Source organism: Periplaneta americana, chromosome 1 (assembly GCF_040183065.1).
Source record: "Periplaneta americana isolate PAMFEO1 chromosome 1, P.americana_PAMFEO1_priV1, whole genome shotgun sequence".
NCBI classification, from domain to species: domain Eukaryota; kingdom Metazoa; phylum Arthropoda; class Insecta; order Blattodea; family Blattidae; genus Periplaneta; species Periplaneta americana.
In genome coordinates, this window is record NC_091117.1 from 78,453,386 (window position 1) to 78,480,721 (window position 27,336).

General features: G+C 35.9%; 1 protein-coding gene across 4 annotated transcripts in view; it reads right to left on the minus strand.

Annotated features, from left to right (window-relative positions):
* The window catches only part of LOC138697058 (anoctamin-7-like), a 496,507-nt gene that overhangs the window by 303,823 nt on the left and 165,348 nt on the right, over nucleotides 1-27,336 (minus strand). For 3 of the 4 annotated variants that reach the window (XM_069822679.1, XM_069822671.1, XM_069822656.1), the window contains exon 2: nucleotides 25,927-26,042. The exons of the other annotated variant lie outside the window; for it this stretch is intronic. The gene's annotated coding sequence lies outside the window, so the exon portion shown is untranslated. The remainder of the gene's footprint in view (nucleotides 1-25,926; nucleotides 26,043-27,336) is intronic. 4 annotated transcript variants of the gene reach the window in all.

The window sequence follows — 27,336 nt, forward strand, 5'->3', positions numbered from 1 at the left end:
GCGACGTAGGAAAACGGACGACAGTATCTGTGCGAAAATATGATTCAATATTAAAAACTCTTTCGTCACTGGAAAACGCGAACATATTTCTGGAACGTACTATACTCACTAACTCAGTTCTGCATATGCGGCCTTGGTTTTGTGTGGATGACGATTCGGAAGTTTACTAGTAGAGGGGGTGAGAGTGAAGTACATTAAAAAACTCAGGTACAATAAAAATTGAAGTAAAAATAAAATGATGTCCCTGTACAATTCCTACTATGTTGCAAGCTCAGTCTTTCGAAACTCAGAAAACTGAAAGGACAATTTTAAACAAATCTATACAGTAATATACGAGTGTATCTAATCTATATAATAATTAATTCATCCGTAAACACATAAAAATAGTCTTTCTTTTAAAAATGAAAAGGAAAGCAATGCTTCCACTTCCACAACATCAATGGACGCTACGCACCTTGTCAACTATATCACAAACAAGACGCAAGTGTTCGTGTGCGAAACACGTCAATAAAGTCTATGAACATCTAACCTTATCTCCATACGTCCTGGGACAGAATACCATCTCTACTTATAGCCATAAATGGCAAAGTTTATACGTAAATGCATTGTGCGTACGAAACAATCATAGGGCATGAATTGCTGTGTATTCTCGGTATGATGTTCTTTGTTTTTGTGGGTGAAGACCCAGCATCGTGCACACCCCATGTTCGAGAATCCCGTCATGTGGCCAAGAAATATTGCATCCAGGAAGAAAAAATAGAATGAAGGAAAAACTCTGACATGTCTACATACTAATGGGTGTTCAGTTCAAAGTGTGTCATGGCTCGCTGTATGCCGTCATGTGGCTAGCCGATGAGCCTAGAGAATTCAATCTTCCTACGCTTCCGCAGAGGTGTATTACCTATGTGCCAGAGAAGTTGCCTACCAAGTACGGCGTTCATTCTGAAGAGTACTTACCCATACGTACGGTAACGCCGGTAGTGAACTGTTTCGAAACATATACTGAGGTGAGTTTTTTTCTTACTGTCGAGATATGGGAAGAGGGTTAAGACGATTACTTACATATTCGTTGATATTAACTTCGACGGCCAACATGGACACGGTGCATTTGATTTGTATTGTGGAATGTTGCCGTACGCAACCGATGATAACAAATACCCTGCGTACGACTTGGCCGCGCAAAACACAGTTCGAAAGAGGTTATGGTAGCACACAGACCGTACAGACCGCCATATCTTGCTACGACGTTCTCAAGTTCAGATTGATCGCCCTGATTAATAGGCAACTTCTCTGACATAAAAGCTGAAACTCGCTTCAAATCGCTGACTCATTAACAGTGACGACTGACACACTTTGAAATGAACACCCAGTAGACGGCGGAGCCTGAGTCGAAAGGTTACGCAGTTCAGCGATCTATCTTTCTTTGTTCTAACCTTCAGAATAGTGTTGTTTAGATAAATAAAAAATACATTTGTTGTGCTTGGTTAGGCTACATTAAATAAATAAAATCTTAGGTTGGCATAACATGTAAAGATAATTATGTGGTATCGATCACTGAACGGAGTTTAACTTTGATTACTGTAAGTTTTACTCAACTTGTATATCTGAACGATTTTTTTCTGTCCTAGAGTGTACAAAATCAAAATGTCATATGCTCATTTAAACCATATCCTCAGGGTTTCGTCAATCGTACTATTGCTCCTGATATATCTGGTATAATTGTAAAAAAACAACAATGAAAGAAACATCAATAGCCTACGTTTTATGTTAAGTGTTCTGTTTCTGTCAATAAAAAAAATACAAGTTACCTCAACACACTTCCTGTCAGATATTACTTAATACAAACAAAAATTGTAAATAAATATGTAACTTACATTTATTTATTTCGCCGTCACGTGTACAGTTTGCACTGACACCCCCTCAGTATTGTCTTGTTAATGCACGTGCGCAGTGCAGTGCACTCTATGAAGCACTGCGTTACACCATAATATATTTTCGTCCTTGACTGAAAATAAAGTCATCTCCGAAGTCTTTTACAAGTACAGGCAAAGTTCCAGATTTAATTGGATGCATTTTTCTACATCTTCACGGCACCTTTGTTAGATCACAACTGAACTCCATATGAAATGTTTACCTTTTTAACAGAAAATAGACATACTGTATCGAAACAACAATTATAATGTAGTAAACAATACAAAACCCGCACCCATTAAATTTCGAGACGTCTTTCATTTTGCATATGAACCTGAAGGAACATCAGTAAAGTAAACATGTGACGTCACCCAATAGCCAGTATTTCTTGAACCAGAAGCCGCCTTTAGGCAATGTTTTGGTGTCTAAACTTCGTTCCCTAGTTATGAATGTGAAAGGCGATAAAATTTCGCATGCCTAAATAATTCCATCATATTTTTATTGATCATATCTCCTTCTACAACTGCTAAAATTTACGCTACGTAATTCTTTAACATCTCGTATGTACAAAGACGGTTTCGACTTATTACGATCTTTCGCTCCAACGACGAAAACTCTAGACGACGCCGCAGCGGATTATGTAAAAGTCTACTTCAATATAACAAAGTTTTATTAACAATTTTAGTGTACCAAAACCTTTAAACCATAAGAGCTAAAAATCTGAAACAGATTACTCACGTGCTGTAGGCCTATTTCACTTACATTCAACTCTTGTACTTTGGGCGTGGAAAGAGATTGAAGATGGGAAGTGAGCGAGAATCGTTGCGTGTTTTCAGTAATTATGTACTAGTTTGTAAAATATTCATTAGAGAATAAAATAAATTACATATCGATGGCTGAGAACCAGACTGTTTTAAGTCCAACTTTTTATGAGAAAATATACATACATATATATATATATATATATATATATATATATATATATATATATATACACATACAGGGTGTTTCAAAAATACGGGGCATAATTTCAGGTATGTATTTCCCACATGTAGACAATCAAAATAGTTCATTACAACATGTGTCCGGAAATGCTTTATTTCCGAGTTATGGCCTTCACAACATTGAAATTCACCGGAACCTTTTTCTTTCCGCAGGTCGTTGCCGTCAAAGGAGACATTAAGAGGGCACTCTGACAGTTCATTCCGAGGCGAAGGTTACATTCATGTTGTGTAGGCGTTAGACTGTGCGACATGTATTCAAATCAAGAGCTGGCAGAGATACACTTCATGTACGGTAAGGCGGACGGCAATGCTGCGCTGGCTCGTCGTTTGTACCAGGAGAGGTACCCACAGCGACAATGTCCAGATCGGAAGACATTTATACGTCTCCATTACCGTCTGTGCGAGTATGGAAAATTTAACGCTCCTGGTTTGGGAAGGGGACGACCAAGATCTACAACTCCAGAAGTACAGGAGGAGATTCTGGAGGCTGTGAACATGACTCCTTCTATCAGCACACGAAGGGTAGCGTTGCAAGTCAATGTTCCTCATACGACTGTCTGGAGACTGTTGAAAGAGTATCAATTGTATCCTTATCATTTGCAACGTGTACAGACCCTGTCACCAGCAGATTACCCTGCACGAGTTAGGTTCTGTCAGTGGTTCTTGCAGCAGTGTGGTGTAAATCCGAACTTTCCTGCCTTAGTATTATTTACAGATGAAGCACAGTTCACACGAGATGACATAACAAATTTCCACAATCAGCATGTATGGGCGTATGAAAACCCACGTGCAACTGTCCATCTCATCACCAGGTGCGGTTCTCCCTCAACATGTGGGCCGGTATCATTGGTGATCGATTAGTTGGACTCCATGTACTTGTAAACAGACTTACGGGGCAGGCATGCACAAACTTCCTGGAAAACACCATACCTCATGTTTTAGAAGACACTCCACTGATTAATCGTCAACACATTCACTTCTTGCATGATGGGGCTCCTGCACACTTCAGTCGTACGGCTCGTCGGTACTTGGATCGAAGGTTTCCTGATCGATGGATAGGTAGAGGTGGCCCAATTGCTTGGCCTCCACGCTCACCTGATCTGAACCCTTTCGATTTCTACTTGTGGGGCCATTTAAAATCATTGGTTTATTCGTCTCCGGTGCCTGATTTGGAATCCCTTCGGAATCGAATTGTGGCATGTTCTGAGGACATACGCAATACTCCTGGAGTTTAGGATCGTGTTCCCAAGTCAATGAGACATCGATGTGAGGTCTGTATTCAAGCAGGAGGTGGACATTTTGAACATCTTGTGTAATGACAACGACCTGCGGAAAGAAAAACGTTCCGGTGAATTTCAATGTTGTGAAGGCCATAACTCGGAAATGAAGCATTTCCGGACACATGTTGTAATGAACTATTTTGAATATCTACATGTGGGAAATACATACCTGAAATTATGCCCCGTATTTTTTTTAACACTCTGTATATATACTACGCTCTTTTTATAGATGATTCACTTACCCGTTACTAAGTATGAAGTTTCATGCAACTCTGAATATTATACCATGTCCACGAAATGACGGTACCTGTTTCTAGGAGATTGCAACGCAAGATAAGTGAGAAATTTCTATACTTTCAGGTTGAGTATTCTGCAATTAAAAATTGGAAACTCTGCATTTTCTTTGCCTACAAAGTCAGTTAGCACAAATTCACATTATAGCCTACATATTCTCCTCCGTTTTAAAATGCTAATGAAGTTAGAAACTATGATAGGTTAGATTAATTATACTCACAAATTTTAATGACGTATTATGTTTATTCATTTACCAATTATTTATTTTTTATTTCTATTTTATGTATTTTTTAACATTCATTTATTTATTATGCGTTTTTATTTATTTTGTATGATTTTTTGTTTACATTCATTTATTAGTTTATTTACATTCCATGTTTTACTTATTTTTTGTTATTTATTTATTTCTTTATTTTTATTTATTTATGTATTTAGTACTTTTAATGTTTTATTATTTGTTTATTTCTCATTTATTTATTTAATTTGATTTATTTATCTTATTTGTTTCATTTATTTCCATTTATCTATTATCTAGTTACCTATTTATCTATTTGTTTATTTACATTTAAGGTACAAATGTTGTAGACGCAACCGTTTTATAATACATATCCTTAACGCGGGACTCATTTTGCAGTAAATGTGTGATACCGTTGGAGTAGCATGGAAATATGTGAAATATTCCTGGGTTTCCACATTAGAACAAATGTAATGAGTAACATAAATAGTGTAAGACATGAATTCGCAAACCTTTATGAGCTGCACGCTTTATTACCTGGTATATATACTTCGTTCCATAATGCTTGACGAGAGAAGTAAACATTGACAGTAAGGGAGGAGAGCAGTGTAATTGCTATTCAGAGGTCTCATTCCACTCTTGTCTTGAAGTTGGGCGGGGGAAGAATGCTTCAGATCACTCAACTATACTTCACACCTCCTCTGCCTACAAAGTTTACTTCTCCTGCCATACATTATGGAACGAAGTGTAGTATGACAGGCACATTACTCCCTTTTGCATTTAAGATATGATTACGAGTACTCTGTTTGCGGAAATGGCTAAATGCGCTCGATTGCACAATTTCGTAAGAATAAGGCGTTTATCTTACATATGCACTTAGTTATTGGCATTTAACGATTTTACACCACAGCGTGACTTACATTTTGTGTCAAGCCAGACTCGTAGACAAACGTGATTAAAGTTGAAAAGATAATTAAAACTAACGACTCCCCTGTTTTCAGGCATGACACATAGTTATTTATAGCGTGATTACAGGCGCATGAGTTACGATTGTGGCTTTGTACCAGTGCAGTGATAAGGATATCTCCCTGCTTATTATAGTCTGAAACCATACTCAAAGTGAACCTATTGTCTATAGTAATTAAAACAAATTAAAACGTAAAATATCAAACGAGTGCTACATTATTTTATAATAAAAAATATAATAAAATGTATTGTGTAAAAATTTCAATTCCATAGGCCTATTCAATTCTCCAAAAGTAAATTGTTACAATTATAATCATTAAAAGTGAAATTCTGATCTGTTTCGAAACTGACACTTAAACACAAGATTGCATAATTTACACAATTGTTTAGAATATATAAATTGATATCTTAGTGACATTTAATATCTACTCTAACTGCGTTTCTGGTCACACGTGTCCACTGTCTTTAGAGAATAAGGCGTACCAACGTATTCCAGGTCGTTCCACGTTCCTCTTCCCTGTCCTAGGGTCCCACATCTTCGCTGCATAGGCTCATCTGAATTCGTACGGTCTTGGTACGTAGCCTCCCGAAATCCATTTGAGCTGTTGTACAGTTTTTACGCCATCTCTCGTGCCAGTCGCTTTCTTTTAAATTTTCGTACTCACGTTGAGGTTTCTTTTTTTTTTTTTTTTTTTTTTTTTTTTTGCATATTTCTTATTACATTTTTTTATGGAAATCACGGATGTGATTGATTTTGTTTACAAATGATCACGGCCGCCTGAATTATTATTATTATTATTATTATTATTATTATTATTATATATTGTGGTTTCTTTGGCTTCCGCTCGACGTTCTGTTGGTTACTACCGAAGCTAATTTTCGACTTGTCTAGATTTATGTAAGTTTTAATTTCAATGATAGAAGATATAAAGGAAATAAGCATTATTTAGTAACAGAAAAATCTATATTCATAAATTTTCTTCAGTAATGCATAAGGCGTAGGGTTACCATAAGTTTGTATGTTGTACGGGCAGTTTGAATTTTAAGACCCATGTCTGTATTCGTATCGTACAAGTAAAAGTGACGAAATGTTCGTATTTTCTGGTTCGGACTTAGAAATGAAAGTACCGTAATAATATTATTAGTTGCTACATTCTTCAACGGATGTCACCTGCTACATAGTCACCAACGGTAATACAGTAGATACTATTTTGTATACTTTGGTTTTAAGTTAAATAAAAGACCAAAACACTATAATCACAGATTACGGAGTTCATTTCCAGGAGAAAATATATATTCATCCCCAGACAACTCAACAGAAACTGGCGATATAGATAAATTGAAAATTAAACAAAAGAAAAAATTTCGAAGATAATATTCTGAACTTTTATAACCAGTGCATTTCATACCTCGAACTATGGGAGGAAGTTTTATAGTGTTGAGCAAATTTCATGGATTCAAGTAGGTTCAGGTCGTGAATTACACTGAGTAGTACTGATATATCTGCTAAGTTTATAAATTCACTCCTTTATAACCCTAGTGCTGTCATCAATATTCACAAACTTTTTGATGGGGTCATGCTCGTGAATCTTGTACTTATTATTATTATTAATAATAATAATAATAATAATAATAATAATAATAATAATGCTTACTTACTTACGGGCTTTTAAGGAACCCGGAGGTTCAATGCCGCCCTCACATAGGCCAGCCATTGGTCCCTATCCTGAGCAAGATTAATCCAGTCTCTATCATCATATCCCACCTACCTCAAATCCATCTTAATATTATCTTCCCATCTACGTTTCGGTCTCCCCAAAGGTGTTTTTCCCTCCGGCCTCCCAACTAACACTCTATATATGCATTTCTGGATTCGCCCATACGTGCTACATGCTTTGCCCATCTCAAACGTCTGGATTTAAATTTCCTAATTATGTCAGGTGAAGAATACAATGCCTGCAGTTCTGTGTTGTGTAACTTTCTCCATTCTCCTGTAACTTTATCCCTCTTAGCCCCAAATATTTTCCTAAGAACCTTATTCTCAAACACCCTTAATCTCTGTTCCTCTCTCAAAGTGAGAGTCCAAGTTTCACAACCATACAGAAGAATCGGTAATATAACTGTTTTATAAATTCTAACTTTCAGATTTTTTGACAAAAGACTGGATGATGAAAGCTTCTCAACCGAATAACAACAGGCATTTCCCATATGTATTTTGTATTTAATTTCCTCCCGAGTATCTTTTATATTTGTTACTGTTGCTCCCAGGTATTTGAATTTTTCCACCTCTTCAAACGGTAAATTTCCAATTTTTATATTTCCATTTCGTACAATATTCTCGTCACGAGACATAATCATATACTTTGTCTTTTCGGAATTTACTTCCAAACCTATTTCTTTACTTGCTTCAAGTAAAATTCCCATATTTTCCCTAATCGTTTGGGGATTTTCTCCTAACATATTCATGTCATCCGCATAGACAAGCAGCTGATGTAACTCGTAATAATAATAATAATAATAATAATAATAATAATAATAATAATAATAATAATTTATTTAATCTGGCAGAACTAAGGCTAGTAGGCCTTCTCTTCCGTCCAGCCAGACTCTAATTCTAATTCAATACAATAGGCTTTTATTACATTAATACAAGACCGTAAAACAACATGAAAGTGAATAATGAAAGTAAAAGTAAATAATGAAAGTTAGATATGTAATGTTAGTGAGACAATAATAAACATTGGTAATAAATAATAATAATAATAATAATAATAATAATAATAATAATAATAATAATAATAATAATAATAATAATTTAAATATTTATTCTGTGATATGTATAACCATTAAACATTGAGAAACTTGAAACAGCTATTATTGTTAACAAGAATTGTTAGAAAAATGTTTCCTTAGTCTATTCTTAAATTGGTTTGATGTCTGACAGTCCCTAACATTACTCGGTAGGGAATTCCAAAGCCGAGGAACAGCCACAGTGAAAGAAGGTGAATATGAGAATGTTCGGTGGGAGGGAATGGATAATGTTGATGATTGTTGTGATCATGTGTCTAGATTATGGTGGGTGGATCAATTTTTAAAACGAGACGCAAGATAGACAGGAGTGGAGAAATGCTATATGTAAAAGAGGAGGGAAAGACAGTGGATTTTCCTACGACCTAAACGGAGCAGGATATTTCGAGGGATTGTGTTACGTGATCAGCCCGGCGAATATTGCATACGAAACGGACGCACATATTATGAACACGTTGCAGTCTCTGCACCGAAGTAACGCTTAGGTCAGTAAACAGAATATCATAGAAATCGAAGTGGGGCATCACGAGTGTTTGCACTAAATTTTTTTTCAGGGAAAAGGGTAGAAAATTCTTCAATCGTCTAAACGAGTGGATTAGTGAGAATAATTTAAATGTAGAGAAAGTGAAAGGAAAATAAAGATACTCGAACACAGAATTGAAAGGTATAAATGTACTACAGTACCGTCGCGAGGGGTGACTTTGTGCCAGGAGGGTGACTTTGTGCCATTCGCGCATTTCATAAAAAAATTAAGGACGTAGTCTTTAAAACCATCACAAGGTTATAAGACTACTAAACGTAAGGAAGTAGACTTTAAAACCTTGTCACGGTCTTAAAGACTACTTCCTTACGTTTTTTATTAAATGTGCGAATGGCACAAAGTCACCCCTCGCGACGGTATTCGATAAGTAATGGCAACAATGCTGTAAATCAATGATCCTAACAGTTGAAAACTTGTAGTATGTTGCCTTAATACAGCAGCAATTATTTCATAAATTTGCAATATTGAAAGTCTCCAATTTAACCATACTTTGTAAATATAGTGAATGTTTCTGATTTCTAGCACATAACACAGACCTAACAAACGTTCAGTAGGTGCTCCATAAAAACTCAAGTTACAAGAGGAAGAAACCGCAACTCGAATATTAAAAGAAGCTTGTGGGAGAGAAGCTCTAACACAATGAAGTATTTCAAGATAGGTGGCGAGGCATTTACTTTCAATCAAGAGTTGACAACAAGCTTTACAACAATCAATGAGAGAGATATCCAGAAATGATACTGTAGATGGAGTCCGTTATCTCCCAAGGGTTTGGGAATGTATTGTTGACGTGGTAGGGGACTATATTTGAAGTATGTACTAATGACAAAAACAACTTAAATAAATTTTGTGTGAAACAATAACTATGTTGCATTACTTTTCGAATGCCCTGGTATGTACTGAAGTTTTCGAAAGCGAAACGAAATATAACAATTTTTTAGAAAGTACTAGAATGTGTGTACTGTCTTTCTGCAACTTATGCACCTATGAAGAGAGTGTTTACTTCAATACTTTTGGACACCTGAAATAAATAGACTCTAAGGGCCGTATTCATAGACATTTTTAGCGCGGGCTTCCGGTGGACTATCAGTGTTTTTCGCATTCATAAACCAGCGTCAGCGATAGGATATGATTTGAACCAGTGGATAGCCGGGGCTAGCTTAATTTGCTCGTAGCGCGTGCTGCGAAATGTCTATGAATAGCACCCTAAGGTAATAAGGTAAAAAGCATTCAGATTAAAGTCACTTCAGGGTTTTCATGCATGAATATTCATGATTTCATCAAAGAAAACGCTTATTTTCTAAAGTAAGGGCATTCTTCCCAAAAGTATGAAAATAACTGATGAATGACAATTGAAATTATATATGTTTAAATCAGTTAGACTAACTTATCTGTGTAGAACTTAACTATCGGGACATTAATTTTATGACTGTAAGAGTAAGATTGTGATATTATATTCAGTTTCGCTGTGAATTTGTTGTGTATTAGTACAGACCCAGAAACAAAATTCGGGCTATCTGAATTTTCCAAGTTCCAGTTATAACCAGTAGTAAGACGTTCGCACGAAAACCGTTAAATCCTTACTGAGCATGCGCAGTATGTTATAACTGGAACTTGGAAAATCCAGGTGACCCAAATTTTGTTTCTGGGCTGTACAATCGAGTCGATCTTGAATAGAAATAATATTACCAATTTTTGGGAAAACAGAAAAGTCCGTATTTTTGTATCCAGAATTATGGCAACCCTCCTAATAAATAGATAACTTACATCATTCAAGACAACAGCACCAAACTTCTCTCCTTGTTGAAGAATCAGATCAACCCCCTTCAAAGCACTAAAGAATCTGATGCTTTGTCTCGTGAAGGTAAAAGTTTATCGCTTTATCCTAGTTTATTGTTTTTATTAGTAGTATAAAATAATTTATTGCTCTCATAATACAACTACGGTCTTACTAATAAAAACTCTTATACAGACGTGTAACTGTCTTATACTTACACAACGAATAGTTCGTTTTTAATTTTTATTTATTTTATTTTATTGGGTTATTTTACGACGCTGTATCAACATCTAGGTTATTTAGCATTTGAATGAAATGAAGGTGATAATGCCGGTGAAATGAGTCCGAGGTCCAGCACCGAAAGTTACCCAGCATCTGCTCGTATTGGGTTGAGGGAAAACCCCGGAAAAAACCTTAACCGGGTAACTTTCCCCGACCGGGATTCGAACCCGGGCCACCTGGTTTCGCGGCCAGACGCGCTGACCGTTACTCCACAGGTGTGGACTTCGTTTTTAAGTCGTGTGTAAATTCCTTATTAATAATCACTCCATACGTCGTGAGCTACGTCATAGTTTCATTATTACTTCATTACGAAAGGTAACAGAATAACAGAGGTTCTCTATTGCATTCAATAGTGCGCGCTAGTGTACCACGCTAAGTATCGATAGTACAACTGGGCCTGATCGATTACCACGCCATATTTTGGCCAAAGAGTACAGCTACAGCAATAACATTCTAATTATTCTATGCTCTTTGGTTTGTTGTTCTGTGGTTACAGGGCAACCTTCAACATAAAATGACAATCGATACGAACAGCTGTTAGAGTGGCGACTATTTTTTTCTATGTGCAACGCTTAAAGAAGGAATTTCGTACTGCAAAGCAATTCCCATGTATAGTTACAGACTGTTTATACATTCATCGCTTATGCAAGGTTTATTAGTAATATTTTCTGTCCCAACTCTGCATAAGTCTCATATAAAAACTTTACACGGTTTATTAGTAAGACCGATAATATATTTGTCCTTAAGGGCATACACAGACATGCACTAACCTCCCTTATTATACGACGCTTTTTCAAATTTATAACATAGTGATTCAAGTTTTATTTCATATAAAATATTTTCAAAATCACTGTTTCTTAGTCTATCATTTTCTACCACTGGGTCACCATCTTCAAGATATTTTAAATAAAGAAATTCTGAATCGAAAGTGGCCGTTATCTTGTTAACAGATAAAGGCACTGTTTTTAGTTTGAAGGTAATAAATTAACGACGAATTTAACGATCCCAATGGCATAACGACGTTTGGTTAAGCGCAAAAAAGAGTAAAAATATCCCCAACATCCAGTAAGTAAACTAATGACGCGTTTAAAGTAAAGACCTAATGAAGATTGGTGAAACAGTTCATATGTCTTTCAACTTAATAATATGAATGGAACACCCTACTTTAGAAGACTGTTATTTTTTTCATTTGGAGCATATAATGTGTTCCAATTTCAATTAAATATGTAAAACATGGGCTCTAGATTTATGCATTTGTTACATGGAATACAAACATTTTCTTATTAATATACTGAAGGTTCTTGATTTTATATAATATTGCTATTTGTTACTCTGTAATTTGCCAATTATAGCTACATTTTACATTTTTGGCTATGATATTTATTTAACTATTTTTTATTTATTTTATTTTATATTTTTCATTTATATCTATACCTGTGTCCTTTATTTAGGTAGTATCTATTTGTCTGTTCTTTTTTTTTCCTTTTCTCATCTTCCATTTTAATTTGTATTTACACTTGTACAGTATCTGTTTCATCTCTTTTTTCATGTTATATGCAATTCTATGTTTTTTAACGGATATCTGTACTGTCTATTGTAACTGGGGCTTTGCCCTGTTATAGGCATAAATAAATAAATAAATAAATAAATAAATAAAAATAAAATAAACAAAGATAATACGAATAAGGGTAATGGCCTAAATGAGTACGAAATTATAAGGACACTTCGTTTCAACCAGCCCAATTTCTGTGAAGTTTGTAGTAGAGAAATAATAATAATAATAATAATAATAATAATAATAATAATAATAATAATAGTAATAATAATAATAATAATAATAATACTATTAATAATAATAATAATATCATCCTATGATAAATAACTAAAGTGCAGATAATTTACCATACCTACGACTTATTAAATCTGCAGTCCACCGACTGTTTCGTTATTCCCCTCCGGGAAAAACTGTCTGAAATCATCACTGTTTGGCATATTAACCTTGAGTGAACGAGTCTGCGTGCTTTACATGTGCATCACAAGATGGTCACATGATTCTCTCTCTATATTTTCCCGGTTGCAAGGAGATGTGCCCTTTCACCTTTTCAGCCACATGGAATGCTAAATATATTGTTAATCATTTTCTGGTTCGATACCCTTCAACCACACACTATAGGCACCGTGTATGTTCTACTAGTGGCGCCTTGCGGTGACAGTGTTTGTAAGTTTTCATAGGAGATGATACGACTCGTCTCAGTTGGTGTTCATACGTTCTGATAGTTAAACTGAATAAATGTGCAATATTATCATTGAATGCTGCTTTCATTCAATAAATAGGGCCTAAAGACAGCTTATTAAAAAGTTCATTTTAAGGTGGAATAATCCTACGTTAGTGGACATGTGAACACAGTTTCATTATGGCAAAAGTAAATAGGGAGACGTTTGCAACCCTCTTACCTTACAAAACAAAATTAGATGTTAGCATAAAATAATCATATATAGTAATAATATTATCATCACAATTATAATAATTATTATCATCATTATCATTGCAGTGATCTTCATTTACGTAGTACTCTTATTAATTTGAACAATGTAGTTAAACCAATTACGACCGCAATTTGAAAACCTCGAAATATTCCAAATTCCACAACATGACATCTTTATTCTATACTATTTTGATCGGGGTCCAAATATTTGCAAATAATATACAGGGTGATTCAAAACCACTTCGACAAACTCTGAGGGGTGATAGATCTAACAAAAAGGAACCCCTTTTGTTAAACAACCTATGTCTTTTGACGCGTATGTTACCGTTGAAAATGTTTTTGGGCGGGCGTACGTCAATGTATGTGGATGTGTGCACCCCTGTTTGTTTGTTTGTTTGTTTGTTTGTTTGTTGAGATGTTTGTAAGAGACGAGAAGGTGGTTGTTATTTGTTTACGTTTAATGCTCAATATCTTTTCCTTTCAATTCAGTGTAATCATCAATTAAGAATGGATGTCTACGCGGTCTTTCACCAATGCGCCGGGGACGTAGAGACCCATCGTCTCGAAGACGCTGATAAAGCTGAGCAAAAACTGTTGTTGTACATGTGGAGAGCTCTTCTTCCGTTTCCGCGAGCCTCCCCATAACACATTACCATGTCGGCTAACTCGGGAAAAGTGTAGACATCCATTCTCAATTGATGATTACACTGAACTGAAAGGAAAAGGTATTGAACATTAAACGTAAACAAATAACAACAACCCTTCACGTCTTTTAAAAACATCTCAACAAACAAACAGGGCTGTGCACATTCGCATACATTGACATACGCCCGCGAAAAAACATTTCCAACTGTAACTTAGAAAAGACGCGTCAAAAGACATAAGGGTTCCTTATTGTTAGATGTATCACCCCTCAGAGTTTGTCGCAGAGATTTTGAATGTCCCTGTATAATATTCATTCTCATGCAGGGTTCACCCTGATTCGACGCATACCGAATATTCTCAAACCTGGGTAGGAGAAATTCATTTTCACATTTATTAACTACAGCAGTAATTCATTTTCGTTGCACATTGCATAACACTTCCAATCTGTTAACAGCTGAAGAAATAAGTTAAATACCTCAGGAGATATTCAAGTGAAGTCTTGCAACTCTATGTTACATATAATAGAAGAATATCCCTGAAATCTTACTCTTATGTTAACATCATCGTTAGTTTCATAACTCTTAACATACTGTATTAATTGGACCAGCCTTTACAGGTACGTTTGTTCGTGTACACGCATCATTTCCATTCGTGTTACAATAGAAAATTAATTCACTGCCATAAACATCGCATACTTGTGAATGCATTTATTTTTATTACTTCGAGATTAATTCATATGCCAAAATGTTAAGTTTATTTCGTTTCACAAGCCTCTTGAATCCATTTGACAACTCTTGTAAGGAAATACTTCTTGCCTGTAAATTTCTGAAAATATGGTGGCTCAAAGGCAAGGTTTTGGGGATGACCAGACCTTCTATTTCCAACAAAGTGGACACTGCATATCCTTGAACTTTTAGTTGGCTTCTATTGTGATCCATCAGGACTATAACCAATAAAATATGTTTTACTTTATAATTAAGCTTTATAAGTATATACGGAAATGACATTTCTGTAATCTAGAACAACACTTTATATCATCAATTTAAACAATAACTGCTTAGAAAAATCATAATTATCAATAATACACCGTGTTCCGCTTAGAAGGATCGAGAAATAAGTGATAATTTCAAGTGTAAATAATGGTTTATTAACATATATTTTTACATAAATTGATGTAAAATCTCTCCGAGTTTCGGAGAATGCTGAATGCAACTCGATGTGTGCGCCTTGAGTTGCCCTGCAGACATCTAAACGACGGTATTCAACCTCCCGCCAAGTGTTCTGTGGCATTTGTGGAATGACTAGCGCAGCTGCATTTGTGATGCTTTGCCTGAGTTCCTTCAAAGTGTTAGCTCTACCTCTTTGGCACACAGCATCCTTCACAAAGGACCAGAAAAAAAGTCCAAGGGGGTCAGATCGGGTGATCTGGGTGGCCAAGCAAGGGATCCTCGTCTTCCGATCCACCTATCGGGGAATTTTTCATCCAAGAACTCACGCATCCGTTGATGATAATGCTATGGAGCCCCATTCTGATGAAAAACCGATCCTGGGGGAAGTTTGTCAACAATAAAGTTGTGTAACATGTCCAGATACACATTTCCTGTGACTGTAGCCTCTGTGAAGAAGAACGATCCAATGACTCGCGTAACAGATTTTTCTTCTGCTGGTCATAGCACGAACTGAACTTTCTATTTGGTGTCCACATGGTGTATACAATAGTGTGATCTCCTACAAAATGACGCTAGGGTTGTTTCAGTGTCCTAGCAACAAATAAACGAAAGTTACGCATCAACTGTTTTCAGACTTTGTTGCATAAACTTGGACAGTTTCTCTATCTTGTCAGATGTAAATCACAACGATATCTTTATCTGATTTTAAGTGGTGAGCATTTATTACTCGATCCCTCTAAGGAGGACACGGTATACTGTATGTGATTTACAGGTCGTATTCACAGTCTGCTTCGTTATATTTCTGTGTATTTTGTAGGCGATGTATAAAATACTACATCATCTGTATTATTGTATGTATGGCAACAATCAACTAAGCAATATTAATAACGCTTTTTCCGCGTTTTTTACTCTTCACTGAGTACAAGAGCTGGATTGTTAGACCACACACAAGTCGGAGCGATGCCTCTCCTATGTTCAGTACCAGGATCGCGGCGCTGGCGTAGCTAGAACGTTGCCTATATGCCATCTCACAGAAATTTTGTCATTCTATTGTGTTTGCATAACAATGAATAAATTGAATTACCCATTCTGAATACAACAGAAGAAATTGAGTTCGAAGATCAAGCTAAAGGAATTGAACCGAAGCTGAGGAATGAATGTGCTATTTCAAGAACATCGAGCGAGAAACCTTAAAAGTGAATGGGAAGAACAACCACAATTTCGCAATGAACAGAACGACCATACAAGTCAGGTCAGTGACATTCAATAAACTGCCTGAGTGCAAGAAAATACTTCAAACTTCCCAAGTCACAAAGAATGGAAGCACAAATTTTATGTCTGTGCGAAGCTAGAACAAGAAGAAATACATTTTCCGTTTGGACTGTGATTTATCTTACATGACTTTTTAAAAATAATGTATGAAATCAGAAACTCTACTGAAGTTCTGTGTTGAAATCTATTATTTTTCATCTATGACACGATAAATACTCATAAACGGTTGGCAACACTGATTACGTTACATTAGACTAGAGACTGGGAGATTCCTGCACTTTGTGCATGCACAGTGCGACATTGATGTGACATATTCTCGTACATTCCATGCAAGAGGAAGCGGTCCTCGACCGAAGCGGTGATGGGTTAAAGCATGGACGCGCAAGAGTGACCCTTTGTGCCACTGAGCGGTGACGTAATATCTCCCACTACTGTCGTCCATGACGTTAGTATGACGTTGAAGTGACGTGATAAGAGTAAAGTGAGGGACAGACGGAGAGGGGAATGTTCAACTTTCCACTACTGACTATAGCAAGCTCACACAACTCACCCGAGTGAGGGGAAATTAGGAGATGTTTCATTACGTCGAAGCGGTAGATGGAGGAACTTAAGCTGTTCCCCTCACTCGGGTGAGTTGCACAAACATGGGTTAAAGCATTAGCAATAAACAAGATTATCTCTCATTGAAGTTCTGGCTTGTACGTACGACTATTACCAGGCAGTACATCTCACTTGACGATATGTGTCAGAGAAAGAACAATTGAGGGGTTTGGGGGAAAAACCAGGCAGTTCCAATTCAGTACTTTTCGAGATAATGAAGAAAAACTTACCGCTAAACAATAAGCATGTACAGAGGAGGCAGGTCCAAAATGCATTTATAATTGTGAATATAATCCTTGGAACTACTTGGTTCTTCGACCAAACTAAAGAGCGTATTTTTTTTTTGTCCTCTGTGCATAAATAACTCAAAAATGAAAAAAATTGGAGGTGCCTGGTTTTTCCCCCAAACCCCTCAATTGTTTGTATGCAACTGAAGTCTGACTAGCGTAATATGTAACTAATCGGCGATGTATGCAATGAAGGAGGAAAGGAACTAGCCACCCTACCCCGTTATCTCTTGATTTAGCTGCGTCATGAGTGATGCCTTATTGGTGTCACCCTTGAGGTTCAGACCTGTCTTCGGACAGTTGACTAGACAATAAACAACAATTAAAAGAAATTGTTTATACTAGAGGCATTTTTCTACAATTTCAAATATCTCAACTGGATCTAAAAATTTCAGCACACTTAAAAAGAAGAACGTAATTTCGCTATAAACACAAATGTTATCATTTATTCTCTTATATAAAGTAGAAGTGAAATAATCCTGCAGATTTTCAGAGCGAATAGTTCATGTTATATATAACAAAAAAATGAAATGCCTTATTGGAGGAAAGTTTTCTCAGATTTTTTTATGTTTTACACCCTCTTATTCTGTAACTATTGCTAGTAGGGACGTGATTTTTGCCCATATCGATAGAAAATGTAATAAAGAATCATTTATCCCTCTGGCGTATTTCAATAGTATGGACAGTTTTCGTGTAAGTGCAATTTAAAATCACTAATTTCAAGCCACTGACCGATGCGACCAGCTTTCAGCCAGAAAGGGAGATGGGAGGTAGTTCACTGAGTTCGTTGACTTCTTACATCTGTAGTACGAGAAGAAAGAGGGAAGTGTTAGTGGTGAGGCTGCTAGACTTCTTAAATTTCCAATTCAATTTTCTAATTAACCGTGCATTTAATCACAAAAGTAACATAGATTTTCTATTAATGTATGCGTATCCTTCCGCCCCTTTAATCTGCAGGATTATTTCACTTCCACTCTGTATACACACAGTACATTTTTATTTTTTACATTTAATATATTTAAAAAATAATTTCAAATACATAAATCGTTGTAAACAAAATGTGAACGTTTTTCGCAATGTAAGATTATGTGAGTTCACCGTCTATTGCACCATACTCGTGAGCGTGACCTTGACTACGTGGCTGCTTTAGTGTGTGGGCGCTGTAATCCCCTGTTTCATCATGCGCTGCGCATGTGGAATTTTTTCAGTCACTCGTATTGTCTTGATTAGATGAGACAGTATCTACAGAAAATGAGTGGTGATGTCGAAAGTAAAATGTTAGTTGCCGTTTGCTGACAAGCAAACATTCTGATGGGGGCAGATAAAGTTACACAAACAAATAAATACAACCACACAGGCGTATACAAACTCACATGTAATAGTTGCGACAAGCTCTACATTAGACAGACAGGCAGATCATTCCAAACACGCTACAAAGAACACTTTAAAGCAATAACCAGAGGACACAATACATCTACACGGCTGTCACCATAGCCCTCTCTAGTCATGGCCCGGCCCATACTACGTGGCAACGTCGGACAGCACGTTAGTTGCCGTCCTATCCTGTTGCGTAACTGTTAAATGCGAGAAAATCAGTAGGCTACATCGTTTTTCTATTTCAAAGGAAAAGTAATGACTTCCTGAATCTTTGGTGAGTTCACTAAACAATATAGATCATCCTATTATTGTCAGTTATGATACACAATGTTTTTCAATCCACATACATGTATTTGTTGTAAGATATAGATATATATATATATATATATATATATATATATATATATATATATATATTGTATTTCTGCTGAACCTGGCTCTGAAAGTTGTTTAACCACAACACGTCTTATCACTTATCACCTTTTCAAAATTACCAAAATGCAGCACTAATTAAGAAAGTTCTGAGTACAATACTGTTCGCGAGATCATCAGTTTTATTTGCAGCTATCCCAAACAATAGTCCATTTTCTTAGTCTACAGTTCCTTATTCTTGAATTTAATCTACTTGAATCTTCACCATTTTTTCACTCTCTGAATACTGCCTAACATGCACAAGAACTATCTAGTTTCAGATAATGAAGAAGGGGATACTTTAAACAACGAGGAAAGTTTTCTTAGATAGGCTATCGAGGTGCAGCAATGACAAGATGTTGTTGAGTCTAATCATATCGTAACACTTGGCATTCTGGATATAAATAAAAAATTAGTTTATAATTATTGAGGATACATCGCCCTGGGTCGCGCAGTCGGTATAGTACTGGCCTTCTGTGCTCGAGGTTGCGGGTTTGATCGCGGCCTAGGTCGATAGTATATAAGCGTGCTTAAATGCGACAGGCTCATGTTAGTACATTTACTCGCATGTAAAAGAACTTCTGCGGGACAAAATTTCGGCACATCGGCGAATTCATTCTGTGAGCAAAGAATTTCTACAGCTATTAGCAAGTTAGAGGCTATCCATATTAATACTTCGTTTGGTAACGTCCACCATTCATGTGCATTTCCTCACTAAAATCCCTGTTTATTCTAATGCTAACAGTCATTTTAGGAGCATTAGTTACGTTTTGTTCATACACTATTCAACAAGATTCGTTTTTAAATAGTGACCCGTCTTTTTTAGACAGTTTCTTTGATACATTTTCCAAAAAAATTAGAAAAATGCTACACACGGTTTTCTTCGTCTATCTCTTTCTTTTCGGTTTTAAGGTGATTGTCAATTTCTTCTCTCCTCTGTTGCGGATTTTTTTCATTTAGTTTCAGTCACACTGCTTAGATATGAAGGAAAATTTGGAAACGCATTCGGAACTGCACCTTCACACAAAACTGGATGACCGCGTTTACGAAATCTCGTCTTTTCGTCCTTGCCGGTGTATTTCTCAAAGCTCAAGTCACTTTTCCTGAAAATGTTCCTTTCATACCACAGACATGTTGATTGGTGACCAGTCTGCCAGTGGAACCCAACGAATCCATTTACTGCGTAGTTCGGAATCTTTAGGAAATCGAAAAATACTTATAATTTTATCCTTCTGCTTTTATTGTCTTATCGTAGTTACTTAAGCAGCCCGGCACTACACACACATCTATCTGACATGGTTATGAAAAATTTGTGTTATCACAGACATCACAACAATGGAAATATAGGTGCAAGCGCACAAGCGAGGAGAGCGTCTTACATTGAAACACATGGTACATTGCTGAGCTGATAGGACGGGCTGCGACGTTGCCACATTTACCAGGGCCGAGCCATGACTAGAGAGGGCTATGCTGTCACACACTGGTTCCGATCCCAGGTGGTAGACTTCTACGACACAAGGCTACGAAAGTTGATCTCACCGTATGACAAATATCTTAATTCCGATGGGGAATATGTTGAAAAATATCTCAACAATTGCTTTATCTATGCCAATAAATCTTTCCATGAAATTTTGTTTTCTTTTTGTAAACGACCCCAGAGAAACCTATTTTTATAGCCCTCGTAATTGCGTTCAAGTGGCCAAAATTTGTATAAACACTTGTTTTGACATTGTTAACATGGTGAAAGAAAAAAAAAAACTTTTCATCTGCCCCTGTAAGAATATTTGCTTGTGAGTTTAAAGGAATATTACAAGTGACGGGAAAGCTCTATACTGTAAAATGTGTGGGATCAGCGATCTCAAATCACACAGTAAGAAAGGTCAAAGACTCTAGTGCAATTGAGAATTTTTGTGTCAGTGACATTCCTTTGCTAAAATATGCAAGACTATCTTCATGTGACGTAGAGAAGTTCTTCTCCGGGCAACATGCATTGTTCCGTGATATCCGATATCGATTTGTGATGGAAAACTGGAGAAAGCATTCCTTGTCCACTGAAATAACAAATTATTTTCAGTTATCGACGTTTCGTCATAATTGGTGAGTAATAGATTTAACTTTACATATAAAATTATTTTGATTATGTAATTAATTCATTTAGAGTTTTCTGTGCGCATCAAATCTGTTTACTGTCGTATGCTGTACAATATTTTATCCATTATTGGTATCTAATTTTAATTTTAAATTGTAGGCCTTTTCTTTGTAATGTGTTGTTTGTGAAGAAATTATAAATGTGTATATGTACTGTATATCTAGGCCTATACACACAGTATATAATTGCTAATGTATGGGTTGTCATGGAGAGAGTGATTTAAACATGTTAATTCACATCATTATTATTCAGATTAATAAGGACGTGAAATAGAGGTCAGTTTATATACCAGCCATGGATAAAAAATTTGCACGCTGTTTAAAAAATACAAAGTTTACACACTTGAAAAAATCCAAATTAAAAAAATAACTAAGTTTCAAAAATGTAATTCAATATAAACTAAAACATCACTATTCGCTTTTAAACAAATTTATGCTTGTGGTGTTGGAGACATTACTTATGTTCATAACTATCATTTTGCCTTTTAAGAAATGCTTTCACTGTACGTTAATTACTTACATCTATATTTTCCTTCATTGCCAAAGTTGATTTTAACACAGAAAACTTCGATCACAGGGTTGAAGACTTAAAAACGTTAGATTTTTCACCGAGATAAGAAAGGAAAACTTCATTCGACATCTTCTTTTCCTGCCGCCAACTCACAAATTCTTCACATTCTTTCTCGTATTGAAGTCTAGACTTTTCAGGGAAGCACCTCTAAAGAAAATTATTTGCAGATTATTTTATATCACGTGGAATACCTATTAAGGTTACACAATTTTCATCGCCTTCCTCTCTCATATTAATCAAATTATAATTCTGTAAACTTCTAACACTGTAATAATTAATGGTGATCAAACAAACCAATCCTGACCAAACCATTCACAGCAACTGCCCTTAGCAACACACTTCTATTGCCATTTCAGTAATCTACACAACTACTAAAAACTAATCTCCATTTGTTTTTTAGGTTTGAAATTCTTGGTAGTGAAAAAAAATTATTTATACAACACATAGGGACTCACTTTTTTTACTTTTGAGATATTTTAATTCGCTTAATGGCTCGTTTAAGAAACATCTCACGCGTGCAAAAATGAGTCACTTTGTACCCTTATTGCATGAATGACAAAATTCGCTATGAGTTAAAACTTTTAATTCACTGCCGTGAGTAAAGCCATTGTTTAGGTTGCTAAGGACGAGTAAATATAGATCAGTTTAGATACGATACCAGTCAAGGATAAATTGATTTTTCAAAAAGATCACATATCAATGCTGCTTATTCTGTGACCTTGAAGATTCGAATTGTGACAGGCATTAAGTAGCCTCTCTTTTTACAAAACTAGTTCTCAGATATAAATTTATGTTTTATAAATATTGGCTTGCTCCTTCCTGAATTCTTAATCAACCAACGTTTTATTAGGATATGAGGAAAATGAAAAGTATCACGCAGCAACAATGTAATCGTATGAACCACGTCCAACTGGATGACTAAAGACTACCTGCATAATGTTTGAAGATCTTACGTCTTAACTTCCGTTTACAGGTATTATTTTCTGCATAGAGAGATATTTTGATTAGACTATGTACTTTTCTCTCTTAAATAATGATAATAGAATCAATTTAAGTAGGAAAAAAATGTATTACCTTTCCCCTCATTGTCGGTGATACAAAATCTCATAAATTTTCGTTACATATACACATGACGTGACACGCCAACTTCCGACCAAATAGATCATTATAAATTTACATTGACCCTAAAAAAAAAATACTGTATTCTAGTCTAAATCATTCTCATAGTGTTGAAAGCTGAACACATTTTCTATATTTAATCAATCTGTCGATAAATCACAAAAGCTGATGAAAATGGCGACCAACGATATTATATTCAAAACATGGTTCAATGCTGCCATTTCCGCATTGATGTCGATGGCCATCAATTCCAATAGTTTTTGTCATACATGAGCAGGTTCATGAAGCATCAAAAAATAACGCACCGAACTCAAAAACATTGTTAACTAAATAATGTGCTGCAAAACATAAAAAGAGCAATCAATAAGTTTCCAGTCTGTCCTAAATGAAGGCAACACATAAGACATAGGAAACGGAGAAATTATATAGAACCAGGGAAACGCCTGGAATCTATACTAAATGCTTCACTTGAAAGGCAGAGAAGAAGACAAGGCGTAAGGCATATAGGTCTATGGAGAAAAAACGCAATAGATCCTTGATATGTTTGCACAAAATCACATGTAGAAGCTCAGTTCTTAAAGACAATCTGATGCTGTTTAATAGACTGACTTAACAGGCATGGGTCCCGCGCCGTGGCGTCGTGGTCTAAGGCATCCCGCCTAGGACTCGCGTTACGGAATGCGCGCTGGTTCGAGTCCTCATGGGGGAAGAAATTTTCTCATGAAATTTCGGCCAGTGTATGGGACCGGTGCCCACCCAGCATCGTGATGCACTTGGGGAGCTACGATAGGTAGCGAAATCCGGTTGCGAATACCAGCTATAACGGCTGGGGGGATCATCGTGCTAACCACACGATACCTCCATTCTGGTTGGATGATCGTCCACTTCTGTTTCGGCAAGTGGGCGTGAGGCCAGCAGCCGGCTGGTCGGTCTAGGCCTTTCACGGGCTGTAGCGCCACGGATTATTATTATTATTATTATTATTATTATTATTATTATTATTATTATTATTAACAGGCATGGAAGCGGTGATGTTAATGTATGTTTGATGGTACAATGAATATAAGAGCAGTTAGAAAATATATTGATTGCACCTTGTATTTCATACCGTTCACAAAATGTCCATTTTGTCCTTCATTGTCTCTAGGATTTTGTACAAAATAATGATTCAGTTATACTCGATATAGATTTTTCTACCTATGAAAAGGTTACTATATTTTAAGTATAATTGATATTTTACAGATTATATTAATATCAGATGAAATGTGAGTTCAGGAGCGATATTGAAAGTATGGTAAGTTAACGAAATTCTCCATGTACTTAGAGAAATAATAAAGGACTATATTTTACAAGGGACTAGTTACCAAAATATTTCAATGACATGTAATATAAGTTATAACATTCTACTGACAAACATAAAGCAGTATCTCCTAGACATTACAAATAATTGTTGTACTGTGTATCCCATTTTTTCTCCAACATCTGTCGAATACAAGAAATCTTACCAATAGTCGATCCATTACGCCTAAAACCACATTGATGATACCCAATAATTTCATCTACATAAGGAGTTAATCTTCGGAAAAGAATATTGGACAACGTTTTGTACGGCGTCAATAAAATTGATATTCCTGGAAAGTTACTACAGTTAGTCTTTTCCCCCCTTCTTAAAGATAGGCACAATTATGGACTCCTTCCATTTTTCTGGTACCGTATTCAATATTTTTTTAGTTTTTAATATTCTAACCTCCAGGGTCAAAATTTAACAGCGTTCCCCGCTCAGAGTAAAACTGAAGTAACAACAAAGAAATTGAACTTGTGGTCTCTCTCAGTTATCAGTCAAGAATTCAATTCATTTCTCACTCTTAGCGACGACTTTCTAGCCACACAGGATGATAAACTCTCGTCCGAAATCTTTGGAAGTATAAGAGAGTCTTAATTGATTTTAAAATTAGGGTAATATTATTCTTTCTGCTGTTGAAAAATGCATGAACATTCTCTGCTCAGTGACAAAGAATAGTTTGCCCTTAAAAAGGAAGAGGGACTGTTAGAACTAATAAAATAAACTCTTGATTCCAGCTTAAAATAGTGTTTCTTACAACGTTCTCGTTGCAATCTTAGTTGCATGCACTACCCACACATTCCGATTTTCCCGAACTGCAATACAATATCATGAAATTTGTATCAGCATATTTGTGTGGGAGCACATTTTCTGCTCTGATCTTCTTGAATAGTAAATGTAGAAGTAACCTTCATGTTTAGGTAGACTTGCTACTTTAAAATAGTATCTAAAATTGAGCCAGACTTAACAACCAATCATCCCAGTGAAATATAAAAATCTTATTGAATTTTTCACAGCACAGACGTCAACCATCCCACTGACAAATTTATGGTAAATCTAAAAATCGGAATTCATTTTTCAGAACAAAGCTATGATACAACGTAAAATATCATTTTATTTATGTAATTTTAGATTATTCAAGACTTAGAACTATTTATCGCTTTCAATTTATTAAGAACGTTTAATTATTTAAACTATATAAATATTTCACTATTACAAGTCTAAATTATACAAAACATTTTGAAGATCGGCCAATATGAAATATGAGCTTCAAGAAGCGACAGTCTGAAGGTTCGAAACCACAGGCACAGATGTCGATGTGTGAACAATTGAAACAGAACACTAAGAAACTCACGAAAATACATAAATATCAAATTTTGAAAGATTAAAGTTTGTTGTTCTCACCTTAATGTATGACAGTGGATTTTGGATTACGAAGAAGAAATGTCCCAGCCATATTCAAGCAGCAGAAATGAAGTTCTTAAGATCACTTAAAGGTCGCACCGAAATGGATAGGACACCTAGTGGATAAAGAGAGACAAAAATTGATCATTTTTCAGTAAATTAGATAGTGGAGAGAGAAAACATAATTTTAAGAAAAGAAACCTTCCAAGAACAGAAGAAATAAACATTTCAAAATAGGCCAGAATAAGGTGAAAAAGTAACTGACAGAAGGGAGAAAAGTAGTTAGGAGAATGGCGAAAAAATGGGCAGTAGGAGGTGGGAAAAGCAACAATCAGGAGGGGAGAAAATTAACCAGCAGAAGGAGGAATGATTTCTATAGGTACAGGGTTATTTTTACTCTTGTCATTATCTTAAAGTCTGTTTTTGTTGAGCAAGTACAGTTTTGACATTCTTACAGGAAATAGAATAGGAACGAACAAATATGACTGAACGGAATACCTAACTTATAGAAACGAACAAATTTGACTGAAAAGAATACCGAACTTACAACGTTAGAGAGAATTACATCATGAATATTACGAGAAATAAAATCTACAAAACTACGGAAAAGAATTTATGCACTATTATGAAGAAGAATTTGTGCAATACTGCGAAAAATACGATGTTCAGGACCACAAGAAAGAAACTGCAAAGCCGCGAAAAAGAAACTGTGCAAGGCCACGAAAATGAAAATGTGCAATACCACGAAAAAGAAGCTGTGCAAGGTCACGAAAAAGAAACTGGAAGATCACGAAAAAGAAACTGGAAGACCACGAAAAAGAAACTATGCAAGGCCACGAAAAAGAAACTTTACAAGCGCACGGAAAATAAATAACGCGAAACTGCTGAAAAGAAACTACTCGAGACTAAGGAAAAGAAATTACGTGAGACTACAGAAAAAAAAACTACGCGAGACTACAAAAAAATAGAAAGAAAGAAACTTCGCTAAACTACAAAAAAAACTTCCTGATACTACGCAAAAACTTTTCGAAATTACGAAAAAATCTTCGCGGGCTTACGAAAAAAACTTCTTTAGACTAAAAAAAAAAACCTTCGCGAGAGAACGTAAAAGATACTACGCAAACTCTGGAAAAGAAGATTACTAATTAATATTTGAGGAGAAAAATTTGCTCCGGCGCCGGGAATCGAACCCGGGTCCTTGGTTCTACGTACCAAGCGCTCTGACCACTGAGCTACGCCGAATTCAATCCACAGTACCGGACCGAATCCTCCTCCTTAAATGTTTCCCTTTGTGGCCTGACTCCAAGTTAGGCATATTATGTTGACGTATATGTCCAATGTCAACTGCCATTATACTAGGAGCGCACTCAGTTGAGTGACTTGTTTGGTAGGGATTCCGCAGTTACGTGC